This window comes from Equus quagga, chromosome 8 (assembly GCF_021613505.1).
Source record: "Equus quagga isolate Etosha38 chromosome 8, UCLA_HA_Equagga_1.0, whole genome shotgun sequence".
In the NCBI taxonomy this organism is placed as follows: domain Eukaryota; kingdom Metazoa; phylum Chordata; class Mammalia; order Perissodactyla; family Equidae; genus Equus; species Equus quagga.
This window is the reverse complement of record NC_060274.1, coordinates 80,507,145-80,524,654: the sequence shown is the minus strand read 5'-3', so window position 1 is coordinate 80,524,654 and position 17,510 is coordinate 80,507,145.

Below are 17,510 nucleotides of genomic sequence, written 5' to 3'. Positions count from 1 at the left end.
CGACCTGGCCAACACCTCCACAGCCTTCTAATTTTACCTCAAAATGTCACTTCTTCATGGAGGATTTTCCTGGTCCTCTGTGTTGGATTAGGTCCCATATTATAAGTCCTCAGAGGACCCTGAACTTCTCACTAATTGCACATAGCTACAGTTGAATTTTGTATGAGTTATCTAGTTATTGCATTGATATTTCTTCAATATCTGTAAATTTTAATATCTGTTTACTCCATAAGAGAAGGGGTGACACATTTTTTACTTACTTCTGCATCCCTAGTGTGATTCCTAGCACTAAATAGATTCCTAATAAATAGGTCCTGATCAGAATAAAAATTTATAACTGAATTTCAGAGGGGCCTGTTATAATTTAGAACAGGGATCAGCAAGTAACCTCCGGGCCACCCCCCATGGATAAAGTTTTATTAGAACACAGCCAAGCCCATTCATTTACACATTGTCTATAGCTGCTTTCCTGCTACAATGGCCAAGTTAAGAAGTTATGACAGAGACTGTACAAAAGAGACTGATTTTTGCCCACAAAATTGAAAATATGTACTCTCTGGCTCTTTATAGAAAAGATGCAGACCTCTGATTTAGAACTCAAGTATTTTACACAAATCACAAGTAAGTGAACATAATAAATAATTTGAGGGTCTGTAACATGCCAAACTACTTTCTGTCATAGGGCCCTTGCACAAGCTTTCTCTGCCTGGAACGCTCTCCCTTCCCTTGACTCTTTGCTGGCAAACTCCCATTTCTCCTTCCTGTTTTGCTCTGCATGTCATTTCTCCGTGGTCCTTCAGTCTTTTTATGAAGGCTTCATCACATAGGCGTGGTGGATTTTTAACTCAACCTCTAGCCCATCTCCCCTCCTTGGGGGATGAGGGAGGTGGGACTGAAAGTTTCAAGCTCCTAATCTTGCCTTGGCTTTCTGGCAAGTAGCCCCCATCCTGAAGCTACCAAGGCTCCCCCAGCCACCAGTCATCTCATTAGCATACAAAAGACACTCTCTCACTCCAGTGATTCCAAGGGTCTTAGAAGTTCTTGTGTTAGGAATTAGGGTCAAAGACCAAATATTAGAACAAAAGATCTTCCTAGCACCCTTATCACTCAAAATTACAAGGGATTTAGCAACTCTGTGCCAGGAACCAGAAACAAAGACCAAATATATTTCTTGTTATAGCACAGGTTGTCAGGTCTGGTCTTGTTGAGGAGGTGACACTGAGCAAAGGCTTGAAGAAAGTGAGGGAGTGATCCATGCAAATAACTGGGCACCGCATCAGAGGCAGAGGCAGAGGTGAATCTGAAGTAAAGCCCCTAGGGCAGCTGTGCGCCTGGCATTTTCAAAGATCAGCAAGGAGTTCATTGTGGCTGGAGCAAAGTGAGGGAGGAAGAGAATACTAGACAGTGAGGTCAGAGAGGACTGGAAGAGGAGAGATCATATAGGGCTTTGTACATATTTTGACACTTGTATAATTGAATTGGAGAGTCATTGCAGGTTTTGAAGCAGAAGAGTGACGTGATCTGACGTATTTTTGACAGGGTTACTCTGGCTGCCGTGTTGAGAACCTGATGTGGAAGCTTGGGAACCTGCGTGGAAGTGGGAAGGCCAGTCTGCAGGCTTGTAGAACAATCCATTAGAGACAGCATTGCGACTAGGACAGAGGTAGCAGGGGAGAAGTGAGAAATGGTTGGATTCCAGATATATTTTAAAGGTAGAGCAAAGAGTGTCAAAGAAAGGAGAGAGGAATGATTCCAGACTTTTTGACCTGAACAACTGAAAGGATGGTGTTGCCTCCAACTGTAATGGAGGTAACTGCAGGTGGAGCAGGTTTGGGGGTTGGCACTGGGAACTCAGTTGGAGATACGCTAAGATTAAGATGTCTATTGGACTCCAAGGGGAGATGTCAGTTGTATGTGTGAATCTAGAGGTGAGGAGAGAGATCTAGCCTTGACACACAATTTCAGGAATTGTTTGCCTTTAGGTCATATTTAAAACCATGTCAATAGTAAGATCATCAAGAAACTGAGTAAAGAACGAGACAAGAAGAGGCCTGACAAATAAAAATGGCAAGCAATAGGATATATTGGAGTATATGAGGAAGACATTTGGTGTAAACCTAATTCGGCCTGACTTTGTTTTCCCAAAAGGGCCTGAGCGAGGCCATTGAGCATGCACTGTATATCTGCTTTAGATATTCCCTATGGCAAGAACAAAGGCCCTTGAGATAAAGGTGCAACTTCCCTCCCCCTCCCAACCGTTGGCATTTCCTTAAGGATTAAGCATCTTTCCTTAGGCTAGGAACTGATTGCTGCACTCATCTATGAACACCCAGCTCGAGACAACAGACCTGCCACCCTGCTGTGTTCACCGAGACAGCAGACCTATCTGCTGTTTCCATCAATTGCTGTGCCAACAGAGCAATCTCGCGACTATTGTAAAAGGGACATTTCAATCCTATGTGAAACATCCTGTTTGGGGGTATATAACCACTCTGTGCACCCTACTTCTTCCGTGCCCTTTCTTCCTTTGAGAAGAAAGGCCCCAGGCCATGGTCCTCAGATTTCAGCTCAGAATAAACTCTCCCAAATTTTCATTTATAGATTGGTTATGGATTATTTTTGTCGACAGGCCCAAATTGACTCCTGCAGTGAGCCAATGTTGAGGGGTCAGGAGATGAGAAAGGATGAGCAAACTAGCCTGAGATGGAGGGACCAAAGAGGCAGAGGAGAACTGAAAGAGTCTGCTGTTTGGTGTCCTAGAGGCCAAGTGCAATTCTTTTTTTCAAGGAAGAGAAAGTGAACATCTGCATCAACTACTGCTGAAAAGTAAGTAAGACACAGGCTGAACTGACCACTGGCTTGAGCAACGTGGAGGTCTCTGCGAGAGCAGTTTTGGTGGACTGGCAGGGTTTGAAGGAGAAAGGGAAGAAAGGTGCTGGAGACAACTCTTTCCAGGAGTTTCACTGCAAAGAGGAGAGGAAAATGGAGCAGCAACTGGTGAGGGAAATGGGGTCAAGAGAAGGTGCTTTTACGATGGGGGGAAAAGGAGCATGCTGACCTGCTGCAGGGAAGGATGAGGGAGGAGGAAAAAATGACATTGAAGGAGAGCGTTCTAGAAGGCTTTATATACTAGGGATTTTATCTCTTTATGAAGTGAGTTGCCAAGATTTATTTGTGGTTTGTCATTTATCTTTTTACTTTGCTTAATGTGTTGTTTTTGCCTTGTAGAAGTTTTTCATTTATAGTTGAATACATTAATCTTTTTTGTGTGGCTTCTGGGTTTTCGGTCTCAGTTTAAGAGACTTACGACACTCTGCAGCCGGGATTTTTAAATATGGCTCAAGCGCCAAATCCAGCCATTCACTTGTTTTTGTAAATAAAGCTTTACCGGAAAATAGCCAAACCCATTTGTTCACATAATGTTTATGGCTGCTTTCTCACAACAGTGGCAGAACTGAGTAGTTGCAACAGTGACCATGGGGCCCACAAGCCTAAAATATTTACTATTTGGCCATTTATGGAAAACAATTTGCCAACCCCCGTCCTATAGTAAAAAAAAAAAAAAAAAGAAGAATTTGCCCATGGTTTTTTTCTTGTGCTTTTATGATTTCTTTCTTTCTTTCTCTTTTGTTTACATTAAGACCTGGAATTTATCCTGGTATAGTGAATAAATTAGGGTTTCAACTTTATTTTTCTCTACGTTGTCTCTTGGTTTTCTCAATACCATTTATCAAAAAGATAATTTCCCTATAGCTTTGGGATGTGACGTTTAGCATATACAGTAATAAATTCTTATAAATATCTGTATTGATTTCTGGACCTGCTGTTTTATTTCATTGGTCTTTCTGTTTATATGAGTCCTACACTGCTTTAGTAATGTGGGTTTAATATGTAGTTAAGGCTTTAACCTCTTCATTGCTCTCTTTTTAGAGGTTGTGATTTATTAGTAACTTTTTTTGCTTTTTGTTTTTTTCTTGGTGAGGAAGATTATCCCTGAACTAACATCTGTGCCAATCTACCTTTATTTTGTATGTGGGATGCTGCCACAGCATGGCTTGACAAGTGGTATGTAGGTCTGTGCCCTTGAACCCTGGGCCACAGAAGCAGAGTGTGAGAACTTAACCACTGCACCACAAGGCTGGCCCCTTATTAGTAATGGTTTTTGTTGTTTAATATTCTATCATCTTATTTTATTTTATGGGATTTTTTAATTTGTTTATTTTAATAGAGACTTGCTATTTCCTTTGTTTTCTATCTGTTGCCTTATAATCTGTGATAGTTATTTCTTATTTCTGGCAATTTGGGAAATATGTGATCTGTTTTATTTCATCTAGTGGTTCTCTTAACAAATTTGAATAATTTGAATTGAACAATGTCTGTTATTGTGGCTGCCCACCTAGTTGCCACTCCTGCCTGCTTCTTTACTAACAGATTCTGGTTGGTTCTGACATCAGTATTTCCAGTCAAGGGGCTGAATTGTGATAACTCTCTTACTTTTGCCAGTGTTGATTTAGAGGCGAACATGTGACCCATTTCTGGCCAATGAAATACCAGAATAAATCAGCAGGAGGTTTTTAGAAGCGCTTCCTCTCTGATAAAGTTATCCTTTCCCACAACTCCCCTCTCCTCCTGTTTTGGATGCTGTTGAGTGCAGATGTGAATCTTTGAGCTGTGGCAGCCATCTGTGATCATGAGGGACAATATTGCAAATACACAGAAACCGACAGAATACAAAGATCAAAAGATCCTAGATCCTTGTGAAATCAGTGAGCTGCCAAACTACTCTTGGGGCTGCCCACCATTGGATGTCCACTTAAGTAAATAATAGATGTCCACGTGGTTGAAGCCGCTGCTAGCTGGGTTTTCCGCTACTTGCAGCCAAAAGCATTCCTCATTAGCAACTCAACTTGTAATGCTTGGTTTTCTTTACTTTTTTCCTTTCTTACTTAGTTATTTTCAGGTTATTTGTTTTTTGGTAAGGGAAACCTCTGTTTCAGCCTTATATTTATCTTTCTATTTATAACACATTTTCCTTGATTCTCCTTAGGCCTAACTTAGGCCTGTTATATTCATGGGTTGTGTTACATCTGCTTTTCTGTTGTCTGAGAGGGTGGCAAGGATGGGGCTGAATGCGGTCTGGGAAGTAAGGGTGGAACCAGGACTGTGGGTATCACTGTTGGGAGGTTTGTCACTGAAGACTTTCTCTGTAACTGGTTGAAAGTGCTGTACTGAGGTTTACTCTGAATAGCTGAGGGTTCATCTGATCCAGGGAGAAAAGCCTTTGGCTTTCAGATAGTTCACCAGGTTCCAGGCAAACCAAAGCCTCCTCTTCTCTCAAAGAAAGCTACCTTAGATGACAATTTCCTCCTCTCCCCTCCCTGCCTGTCTCTCCTGCTCCCTCTGGGATATAGGTGGAAAAGGTGTGAAAAATAGGCAAACTAGGAGTTCATCACATTTGTCCCTTCCCTGCTTATATCTTGTGTTTCTCCCAGCGAGTAAAACAAACAAACAAAAAATACAATTCTTAGACTTTCTTCCCATCTCTAATGAATGAATATCTATTTTTCTCTCATGGTGGAGCGAGGCAACCATTTAAAGAGACTCCTGACATATTTCTTGGAGTTTCCTTTCCGAATCCCATCCCTCACACCGTCAGCCCACTTCCCTCCAAATTAGGGGTATCAGTTAGTTGTTTCAGAACTTTATTTCTCCACGTTTTTGTCCATTGTGCTGCTTCTGGAGGAGTCAAGTTGAAGCTATAGTCAATTTCCAGAATCTTCTCTCTGTAGATGATGTTTTTAAACTGTTTCTTTATAAGGCTGTGCTCCTTCCTTAGTTTGGATGCTTCTGGCTTATTTATTTATTTTGACTATTCTTACTTATTTGTGTGCATTTTGTTACATTTTAGAGAAAGGAAACTTCTTGATCCTGTATGTTCTTTACCAGTTTCTCCGTGAAATTGAAACAGGGTTCACCAACAGCCCTCTTCGATGGCTGTGTATTTGTAGCAATGTCTAGAAGTACATGTGCAAGAGAACTGGAGAAATTATAAAGATTATTTGGACCAAAATTTATCTGAAACATCCAGATAATTGCAGGAAAACATAGTTTTTTAAAATTTGAAAGTATTCTGATAATAGCTGTGCTTCTCTCCTCCACTTTGCATACGCAGGCACAAAGTGCAGATTCTGAAACAGCACCCATCGTGCTGAGTTGGGACTGGCTTTGTGTTCTTCCGACCAGTCACAGTTTTTTAAAAAAAACGTATTATTGTTATTAGCTCAAGTCCCATGCTTCTAATCATGACAACCCATGCAATAACGGAATGCTTATTTTGCTGAGAATAGAACCTTAAAGTGACTGTGGGAATGACAAGCATATTTTGCCACATTGAAGGGGACTGTCTAGGAAGATATTGATTTCCTCTTGTGTAGACGGTTAAAATGCTGTGTAAAGCTACCTGCACCTCAGGTGATAGCACTGACCACCTGATAGGCTTATAGAGGAACCTTAACTTCATTTCTGATAGGTTTGGTTTTGAAGAACGTTCAGGTTCTGGTGTGAGGATGCATCATTCCTTTTTAGGCATTGTTGTGGACCTTGTGCATTGGATGTCCCTAGAGACCCATTGCAGGACACTTCCAGCCTCCCAGTCTCCAGAGGCTGAAACGAGGCCATCCATTCCCCAGTCTGATGTGCTGCTGTGGTTCAGAAGTGATTTAGTTCAGGTCCAGTTGCTTGAGAACTTAGTTCAAAATTGAGTTATAACAAAATGTCCCATATTCTCTATGTATGCTATAAAACATTTTTAAAAAAGTTTTAAACAACCCTGAGCTAGGAAAGCACTAAATTATGTGGGGAGAGAAACAGGCTATGAATACCTTCTTCATAACTAACTCAAACTGAGGTACAAGCAGTGTGGTCTGGAGCAGATGGCCCTGATGGAAGATTCCAGATTCTGCAGCTTCCTGACTGAGGCAAAGGTAGCCATGTTCTCGGTGGCCTGCTTCTGTGATGAGGTGTTGGGAATTGTTTCTGGAAGCTCAACCTAGAGTCTGCTTTTTTAGCACTCACTCCCAAAGAGTCTACCCTTTACTAAATCCTTTTCTGTGTGAAGTAACTGGAACTGATTCTGAGAGCTAAAACTAAGAATTCTGACCACTTGCGGGACCATGGGAGAGACAGAGCTAAGTTAGGGATCTTGCTACCACAAGTTGGGTCTCTTGAGTCTCAGAGATGGGAAATGCAGGCCTCCATGAGGTGTTTCTCTCATCTAGCTCCTTCCATGGGTCCATTTAAACTGGTGGAAAATGGTCACGTGGGAAAGTTGGGCATCATTCTCAGAGAAGAGAGCTATTGGAATGGCAACTGACATCTCAAAGTATGTAGGTGCATAGAGAACCATAGACCTCGCTCAGCCTTATCAATAGGAAGGTCATCTCAGAGCATTTTTCCAAAACTTCCTTCTCAAATGATGCTCTCTTTGCATGGTTTGGCTGAAAGTAATGGAGAACTCAGGTTCGGTTGTCTAAAATCATGAACATAATTCATAATCTCACAAAATAAGAAGCCCAAACATAGGGCATCTCTCCTACAAGTTAATTCTGCAGCACACTTATGTCAACAAGACCCGGGTTCTTTCCAGCGTTTGCTCCACCATCTATGTACGATACGCTTTGACTCAGAGACTTGCTCCGTCCAGGGTTGTTAGAGGTTTGCCCCAACTCTGGCTGCATCCAGAGATATTGACATCCTTTTGAAGAAAGTAATTTATTTATTCTGTCATTTCTTGATGAACATTTACTTTTGTCTCCCCTGTCTCCTCCTACTATAAAAAAATATAGCAATGAGTAACTTTGGATGTCTGTCTTTGCCCATGTGTGCAGAAGTAATTGTTGAATTCCTAGAAATGGAATTTCTTGCTCAAAGAAAGCATGCGTTTGAAATGTTAATAGTTCTCGCCAAATTGCCTTCCCAACAGATGTGTCAATTAATAACGTATGTGAGAGCATGTCTCCCCAAAGAGAGTGTGTGCTTTTACAGAAGAGGTACAGGGGCTGCTTCTGTGAGTGGTGGCTCGGAGGTCCCTGAGACTAGGCAGAGGAATATGCCTGCATAGATTTGTGGTCCCTCCATCTGGTCTCAGGACAGGATGGAAAGGACTCTCTTTCCAAAGTGAGAATCCACGTTTGCGCTTGAAGCACCTTTTGCTCCATAGTAGGACTGGAACCAAAGGGAAGTGGAAACTAACTGAGCCACAGGGCAGAGCAGGTTAATGGATGGACCCAAAATGAGGCTAGAGAATTCTTGCTGCTTCTATTAAGCCGAAAGGAGTTAACAGGAAAGCTGTTTTCACAGAGCTTTCAAACTCTGATGAGCTCACCAGAAGTGTTTTTCAAAATACCCATGGTTCTAATTGTTTCAGTATTAGTTCAAGGAAAGTTCTTTTTGTCTTCAAATAATTTGAAAGTTCAAATTTTGCAATACGACTCTTCCCCTTATGGAATTCTGAAGGTTTTGCGCTATTGGGAAGGAATGACTTAGGTTTTACAAATGTATTTTGGCGCCTTACAGATGGAACAATCTGCAAGCTTTCTCAGAATGTCAATGCATGATGTTCCTAACTCTATTTTTTTTATTGACCTTTTTCTTATTTGAGAAGTTAAGATAGTGCTTTATGTTACATTTGGAAACATTTATTTTAACTGTTCAAAGGCCCTTTTTCAATTCAAATTCTTTTCTTTTCTCTTGTTGGATTCTGGTGGAGATCACGTAAAACCAACCAGGTGAGAAGCCCTTTGGGAATAACTGAACGGAGCACACCCTGTGTGAAACTTCGGCTATCCTCACTGAATTTTCAGAGGATCCTCTCTGACTCAGAAACCTGCGGCAGCCTCCTGAGAGGACTTTATCCCTTAAACTCCAACACTCCAGCTAATACCAGCTCACAAGATAATTGTCTCGAGTGGAATGAAATTAGGCCAAGAAACCCAAGTGCTGCAGCCTCATTCTGATGCCTGTGTTTTGTCCTCTCTCCTGCCAACAGGCCCCGCTGTGACAACATTCCTAGAGTAGTCTGGTTTGCTGGCACATTTTTGCCTCAGTCTTTCCTTTCCCACACCCTCTGGTGGCCATTTTATTTCACTTTTAGGAGAGGAATGAGGACAGATGGCCCCAAATACAGTAATGACATCCTTGAATCATGGTGCCTTGATTCATTTATGTTGGAGAGTTATCCAGCTAAGGCACATCCACAGGTCACGTTCTGGGCCTTCAGAACCACTCCGTACAAACTCAGCATTTCATAGCTGGAGAGTTCTCTTATCGTCTTTAACTGGGCCTCTTTGCTAACTCATATTAGCTTTAAACTCAATTAGCGTGTGAACTTACCCTACTGAAATGTGTTTTAGCATGTATTTGCCATCCTTGAGTCTGCTTTTGATTCACAGACTGAAATACGCGTTAGGATTGTGTTTGACACGAGTACCATAAAACCTGATGAATGTGGACTTACACAGGGAAAGGATTTATTTATCCCATGTGAGAAGAAGTCTGGGTTTAAGTAAATTAGGGCTAGGCCAGCACCTCAAAAATGCCATTGTGGGACCGGGCTCTCTCTCTTCCTGCCCTTCATCCTGAGGATGACTGATATACCTCCAGCATCAAGCTCCAATTCCAGTCAGGAAGAAAGAAGAAGCCGACGAGGCAGACCCAGCCAACCTGAGCTTATTCGTGTCTTATTCTTCAGACCCCACATGGTCTCTCCTAGCTGCAGGGGAGTCTGGGAAGGGAAGTTTTAGCTCTCTGATTTCTATGACACAGGAAGGCATGGAAGGGGATGCAAATGGATTTCAAGTGAGCCAATTGGTAGTGTGTACCTAGTAGGTCTGTGCTTCCTGGCATCTGGTCCTACTCATTCCAGATTTGGTCTTCATTGTTCATCACTGAGCAACCACAGGTACCACTTCCCTTTCTGCTGCTGAGGTGGGCAATGAAAGCCAAGATGTAAACAGTCTTTGTGGTTTGCGTAGTTTTGTTTTTTTTTTTTTTTGATGAGGAAGATTGGCCCTGAGTTAACATCTGTTGCTAGTCTTCCTCTTTTTGCTTGAGGAAGATGGTCGCTGAGATAACATCTGTGCCAATTTTTCCCTATTTTGTATGTGGGACACTGCAATAGCATGACTTGATGAGCGGTGTATAGCTCCGTGCCCAAGATCCGAACCAGTGAACCCCGGGCTGCAGCCAAAACAGAGTGCATGAGTTTAACCACTACACCACCAGGCCAGCCCATAGAATTTTTTTAAATGATGGAAAGAGCACAATGATCAGATGTCAGAAAACTCGATTTTAGTCTTATATTACTTATCCTAAGATGTCTCATCTCAGGCAAATCACTTACCTCTGAGTCCTAGTCTCCCATCTGTAAGATGGAGGACTGGGCTTAAATCTTCTGTTCTTCCCTCTCTTAGGATCTCAAATGTCTGTGAGTAAACCAGCTCTCACCCAGATTACCATGAGGGCTCAGAGAGGCTGGGCCCAGAGAGGAGGCCTCACTGTGCTGCCCATTATCCTCATCTCCCCATCTCTCCCAGCCATCTCTTAGGACCTCCCAGCACATGGACGCGGAGAACTGAGAAGCATCACAAGAGCTTAGGACCTGGGTAGTAAACTACATTTCTCATTGACCCTATGTGACTCTTGCCTTAAAGGTATGAACTAGTCCAATCTTAGTTATTAAACAACAATTTCCCCTTCGGGTAGTTGTGGCTTCTCTGGGATCATAAGAGTGACCTAGAGGTCAAGCCATTGAAATGGTGTCATCTGCCAGCTTTGAATTGCCTCTTGGCCCAGCATGGCCCAGGAAGTTGCCTTAGAGCCATGTCCTCCACTCTTGATGTGACCAGCCTTCTCCAGGCCCACGCCTGTAAGCACAGCACCTACTTCAGTCTGTAAAATGCTTCCACAACTTGTTTAAGTGTCCACAATCCTGCAGAATCATTGAAGATGGAGGTGTCCAAGGATGCAAACGAATGCATCTATTATAACTCTTCTAAATAACTTGGCCCTCATCTGGGGCCATGGGGTTTATGGTTAATTTTCAGATATTTTCTACAACTACTGTCACTGATTTCTTTTGACTTCATTTTAGCCCAGCATCTTTTGCTTGGCAACTAGTTTACCTATATCACAGATATAAAGTGGTGGGTCATGTAATTTCTGTTTAGTCTAACTTGGGTCAGAGAGTAGAATTCTCCCTTTAGGCCATGACTATCCTGTAAGATGTTCAAGCTCCTTCTTCTAGTGGGTGGTCCATATGAGAAGGGGGTGTGCACAAGGCAGACTATCGAGGGAGTGACCAGAGAATGTGTCTTCACATGGTATGCTCAATGGGTAATAGGCTGACGTTGTGTGTGTGGGGCTGGGGAGAGGTCCTCCACAGTCATGGCTTCAGGGAAAGCTTGGAGTGAGTCAGCTCTCTTGGAATCTCATAGAATGTTCTTCCAATCTCCTAAAAATAGGGTGGCTCCACTCCCTTCTCTCTGGCCCATTATTCTTTATCTAGAATTTTCCATGGTGTGAGAGGAGAAGTGAGTAGATGGGATAGATCAGACTCTTCTGAAACTATGCATCTCAGAATTTTAGTCTCATGCTGTGTTTGTTGTGTTTCAGTTGCAATAAGGCTTAGGAGATAGAGAAGGGAGGAGATCCTATCAAGAGTTCTTAATAAGGGGCTCATAGAATTCAGGATGTCTATGAACTTGCATGAAAAAAATACATCTTTATTTTCACTACTCTTTAACTAAAATTTAGTATTTACTTCATTTATGAAAGTGGGCAATGATCATGGCCGTGTTAGCAATACTTCTGACTTTGACACAAATAGAAATTACAGTAAGTTTCGTGGCCAAGTAGTTAAGTTTGTGCGCTCCCCTTCGGCAACCCAGGGTGTCCCCAATTTGGATCCTGGGCATGGGCATGGCACCGCTCATCAAGCCATGCTGAGGCGGCATCCCACATACCACAACCAGAGGCATTCACAACTAGAATATACAAATACTGGGGGGCTTTGGGGAGAAGAAGAAGGAAGAAAAAAGATTGGCAACAGATGTTAGCTCAGGTGCCAATCCTTAAAAAAAAAAATAAAAGAAATTACAGTAAGTTTCACATCACATTAACGTTAACGCAGAAACCTCACAGTATCACTATACTCACTGAAACTTCAACAGTGTGAAGATTATTAGACCCACCTCTAGGTCTTGTTATCTAATGCATTGATAAAGAAGGATATATCTTATATCACATTAAAATATTTTGATATTAACACTTTCTTTGTAATCGTTTGGTTTTTTGTTATGCATTTAAAAACGTTTTTCTAAGGAAGGGTTTCACCAGGCTACCAAAGCAGTTCATGGCTCAAAAATAATTTTTAGGACCGCTGCCCTGGGGATACAATTTATAGAATATGTATAGAACAGAGATGGGGGAAAACACACCTTACAGTTTAGACAGATTCCCTGCTAATTACAGCACAAAAGAATTAAACATAAAGCAATGTGCAAAGGTCATTTCCATCTGACTCGTGTCGCTCCAGGCCTCATTAGCCTGTGGGTACAAGTGGGGTCATGTTAATGCTAACAGCTACATTTCCCTTGTACCTACCAGCTAACATAGTATCTCCCACTTTTCCCCAAATCTCTGTTTTTATGGGAATTCCTGAAAGTGTCTTATGTAAGTTCATCAACAGTTTTCTCATATTTTTCCTCTTATTCATATCTCTGCCCCAGAAGCCTCTGGGAGGGGGGAGGTGATCAACACTGCCCCTACTCTGGGTACCTTCTTTGAGAACCAAAGGTTATCTCCCGAAATTGCTAAGTTACAAGTCCTCATTTGGCCAGGGAAGTGCCACATATCCTAGAAATTTCCCCCCTTACTTCAGTGAAGTAGGGAGCGTAGTTCCCTCCTCACTCTGCACCAAAGCTCCAGCAGGGGGGGCTTCCGCCACTCAAATTGCCAATTTGGGGTTTAGGGATCAATGAAGAGGGAAGGTAAGATTGAATGAGGGAAAAGTAGATGGGGATGGGATATTTCCCTTGTGAAAAGTCACTTCAGCTTCCTCCAGCAGCCCCTTCCTTCTTGAGGTTCACACCTGAGTCCAGGGGTGGAACTCCAGGAAACCACATGCCAGACGCCACGCTGTTCCATCCCCCACCCCCATCCTCTTCATTCAAGTTCGCTAAATTAACTCATTCAGAGAGATGCTTGACAGGCCTCCTGATCCATCAGACCCACTAACACCTGAACTAGCAACCCCCATATGCTAAACATTTCTCCTCTGCCCTCCAGACCACAGCTCCATCCTTCTCTACTCTGCTCTGTGCCAGAGGAGGCTGAACGATGTTATGAACAGCATCAACAGCGCCCTTGTCCTCTGCCTTCCCTTTGATTGAGTTCAGCTGTCAGGAAGTACTATCAGGAGATATATAGGGGGAGGAGGAAGAGGCTGGGGTCTTTATGTTCTCCATGTTGCTCCCTGCCCAGTCACTGTGAGCTAGACCCACCTTTACTGAAGACGTGGCTTCTATTAGGTGGCTCTCCCTTAATGCTACAGGCATTGTCTCCCAGTTCTAGTACCTCCTTTCTCTTAGGCTTTGGCCTAGTGGGTAAGAGCTCTCTCCGTTGCTGGCCTTGGAGTGTTGCACTGGCCCTTGTTTCCTTTGACCCTGCCCACACCTACGTAAGCAGTTGCTCTACTGAGCTTTCCTCAACTCCCTTTTTGAATGTGCTGTCTGCATCACTTTGGTCCTGAATGACAAACTCTCCATCTTGTCTCTGTTGTGTAGGAGAGAAACAAGAGAAAACAATATTGGCCCACCAGTTCTGTGATACTGCTCTGTCCTTCATGATAGACGCTGTAATCAAAACGGGAGCAACTACCGGTACATGCCCTGCTCGGAGACCTGTAAGCACGAGCCAGGCAGCCCCTGTGCAGAGGACTGACTCCTGGCTGGGAAACCCAGTGACAGCTACGCAGGTTTGCTTTACCCTTACCTCCTTCCCTGCAGACTCATCAGCATGGAAAAGACAGAACAAGACCTCTGACAACAGCTCAGCTGCTGAGGCCACAGAGGGAAAATTAGAAAGATAAAAAATATAGATTATAACATCATCAAAAAAGGGGCATTAGGCCAGGAAGGAGCCTGCTGAGTGTTATGGGAAGGACTTCACTGGAACCTAAGACAATGGAGAAGAGATCTTTAGAATATGCGTGCCTGAGTCAGCCCCAGCAAATGGTCATGCTGCTCAGATAAGCTTGTTTCTGGAAGCACATTGCTTGAATTATTCACCTTCCAGAAATCTGGTTGCAAAAGTGACCATTCCTATCACCATTCCGGTCCTCACGCGTTATTGACACCCCCACTGCGGGAAAGACACTGTGATTGGTGTTCCCTCAGGGTAAGAACATCTAGGGAAAGCTTAGTGCTGCCCAGATGGACTCTGGCGTCATTGATCAAGTGAAAACAGTAATGTCCCAAGCAAGACAGGAAGAGGAGGCACCAAGAACAAACATTTCTTTTAAAGCAGTAATCTTTATGAAATATGCATGATACAGCGAGCTGCTGATATAATGCCTGTTACAGCTATTTCTCGGCCTATTTGCAAACCCATCAACCACACTATGAAGTGGCACTGTGGACAACACAAAAAGGAATAATGACAATTAAATAAGGCCCATTGCGTATTAAGCATTGCACTTGAACTCATCCAATTTCAACAACAGCACTATGAGAAAAACATTATTATCCCCTTTTTACCAAAGAGGAAACAGAAACTTGGAGAGATTATAGATGTGTTCAAGTGCACATGATAAGGGACAGGGCAGAATCTAACCAACAGTATTAAACTAAAATGACTGAGTGGACGCCCTGGCTATATATTTGTGAAAGTAGCACTGGGCATGACTGCATATTCATATACCAAGTGCATAGTCAGTAAAAAATATGACTGAGCCAATACAAGGTCCAAATGGGGGGTGAGGAAAATAAATGTAAGACTATTCAGAGAGAGAGGGAGTCCTTATTTCTGGGGCAATCACCAGGGATGTGAGATTTGAACTTGACTTTGAACAGTAGGGAAGTTCAGGTGGGGCAAACGGTGTGGGTCAACTCACAGGCATGGAAAAGTATCAGTTTTGAGCACGTATAGCAGTTTGGCTGGGGGCAAGGGTTCATACAAGAAAGTAAAGGGGAATTAACCTGGAAAAGAAGATTGAGAGAGACCAGCTATGAGGGAAATGACTATAAGGCTACAGGGATTAGACTTCACGCTGTTAGAAAGGAGATGTGAGGTGATTAAGCAATGTTTCAAAAAGATCGACCAGGCAGTCCAATGACAGGTGCCTGGGAAAGGCAAGTGACGGGATTTATGGAGCCCAGGAAGAAGGCCACACTGGTCACCAGGTGTGGAGTGACAGGGGCCTGGATTCAGGTGGTGGCAGTGGGCGTGGAAATGAGGGATAAATGAAGAGCCATTTAGAAGGAAAAATCAAGAGGATATGGCAACTGACTCATAATAATAACTAACGCTTACTCATTTCCACAAATATTACTTAAGTGCCTTCTTTGCACCAGGCATACTTCCAGGCCCTGGGTATATAGCAACGAACGTGACAGACAAGGCTGCGTCCCTCATGGAATTCACATGCCAACGGAAGAGAAATATAATAAATAAATACAAAATAAATAGATATACAATAAACAAAGAAATGAAGTGTAATTTCAGGTGGGTAATTTGTGCAATAAATACATACTACAGAGGGTTAAGGGGCTAGACAGTGAGGGGGTCGGAGCTTAGATCAGAGGAGGTGTCCCTGAGGATGAGATGTTTGAATGGAGACTTGAATGAAGCTGCGGGAGTGGGCCATGTGAATAACTGAGAAAAGCATTCCAGGCAGAGAGGACAGGAAGTACAAAGGCCCTGAGGCAGCTGTATTCTCCCTGTGATCAGAACAGCACAGCCAGTGTAAGCAGAGGAGAGTGAGAAGGAGGAGAGTGGGAGGGAGGCTGAGGGACAGCAGGAGCAGAACAGTCAAGAGCCCAGCAGGCCATGGTGAAGACTTTACACTGTACTCCAAATGAGGAGGGGAATGACATGACATGCTTTCTATTTTTTAAAGATCACCACTTGACGCAAGCTGACGATGGCGGAACAAGAGGAGAAGCAGGGAGACCACTTAGGAGGTCATTACAACAATCCAGGTGGACGATGCTGGTAGCTTGGACTAGTGGCAAAGGTGATGAGAAGCAGTAGGATTTGGGAGGCGTTTTGAAGATAGAATGAACAGGACTTGGTGATGGGCTGTACGGAGTATATGGAGTCAAGAATGAGAGAAATCAAGAAGGCATCAGATTCCAGAAAACCTATATTGGGGTGAGAATGACCGAGTCTTTGATTCTCTGATTTTCCTACATTCCAATCATCTAATCCATCGATAAGTATAGTAGAGTCTATACCCAAAACCTATCTTGGATCTGTCCAGTTCTCACCTGTTCCCCACAACCACACTGGTCCACAGAGCATCATTTCCTTCTTGGACTATTGCCAATGCCTCTCAGCTAGCCTCCCTACTTGTGTTCTTGTCTCTTCCCTGATAGGTAATTCTGTAGAGAATCTTGGATTCGATTAGCCTCTGCTGAAATCCCTTTAGCAGATTTTTGGAATAAGAAATACTTAGAATAAAATCCTAATTTCTCAGCCTGGTTTATAAAATCTTACATAATCTCATCCCTCATAGCTTTGCCACCTGCATCTCGCCACGCCTCCCCTCCCCCAGTGCACTCCTAGTCACTGTCAGTTTCTCAGACACACCAAAACTGTGCACCCCACAGTCCTTCTGATTGGCAAGCTTTTTCTTTGTTCCTGCAAGGGCCAATCTTTCATATTACTCAGCTCTCAGCTTAAATGTTACCTCCTCAGTCAGCCTTCCTGATCACCCAAGTCACTGTTCACTTTGAAAGGAAGCATCTAATTTCCTTCCCCTTGAGTCTGTGCTGCCCTTAGTGACTTGCTTGACCAACAGAACACAGGAGAGGTGACGTTGTGGGACTTCTGAAGCTAGATTCCTTGCAATGTCTGCCTGGACCTCTTGGAACAGCCCCACTTGGAGCCCTGAGCTGCCACATATGAAATCTGACTGCTCTGACATTGCCATGCTGGACAGCCACGTACAGGCACTCCAGTCAACAATCCCAGCCTTACAGCCACCCCACCCAGGCACCAACTATCCAGACAGGACCAGCCATCAGCTGAATACCACCCAGATAACACCATGCGGAGCAGAAGGCTCACCCAAGTGAGCCCTCCCCGAAATTCTCACCCACAAAATTGTGAGATAGCAAAGTGGTTGTTACTTTATTAAGCCCCGAAGTTTTGGGGAGTTTGTTACGCAGCAATAGGCAGCTAGGACACTGTCTACCATGGTATTTCATTGCTTTCTAGAACATTTATCACTA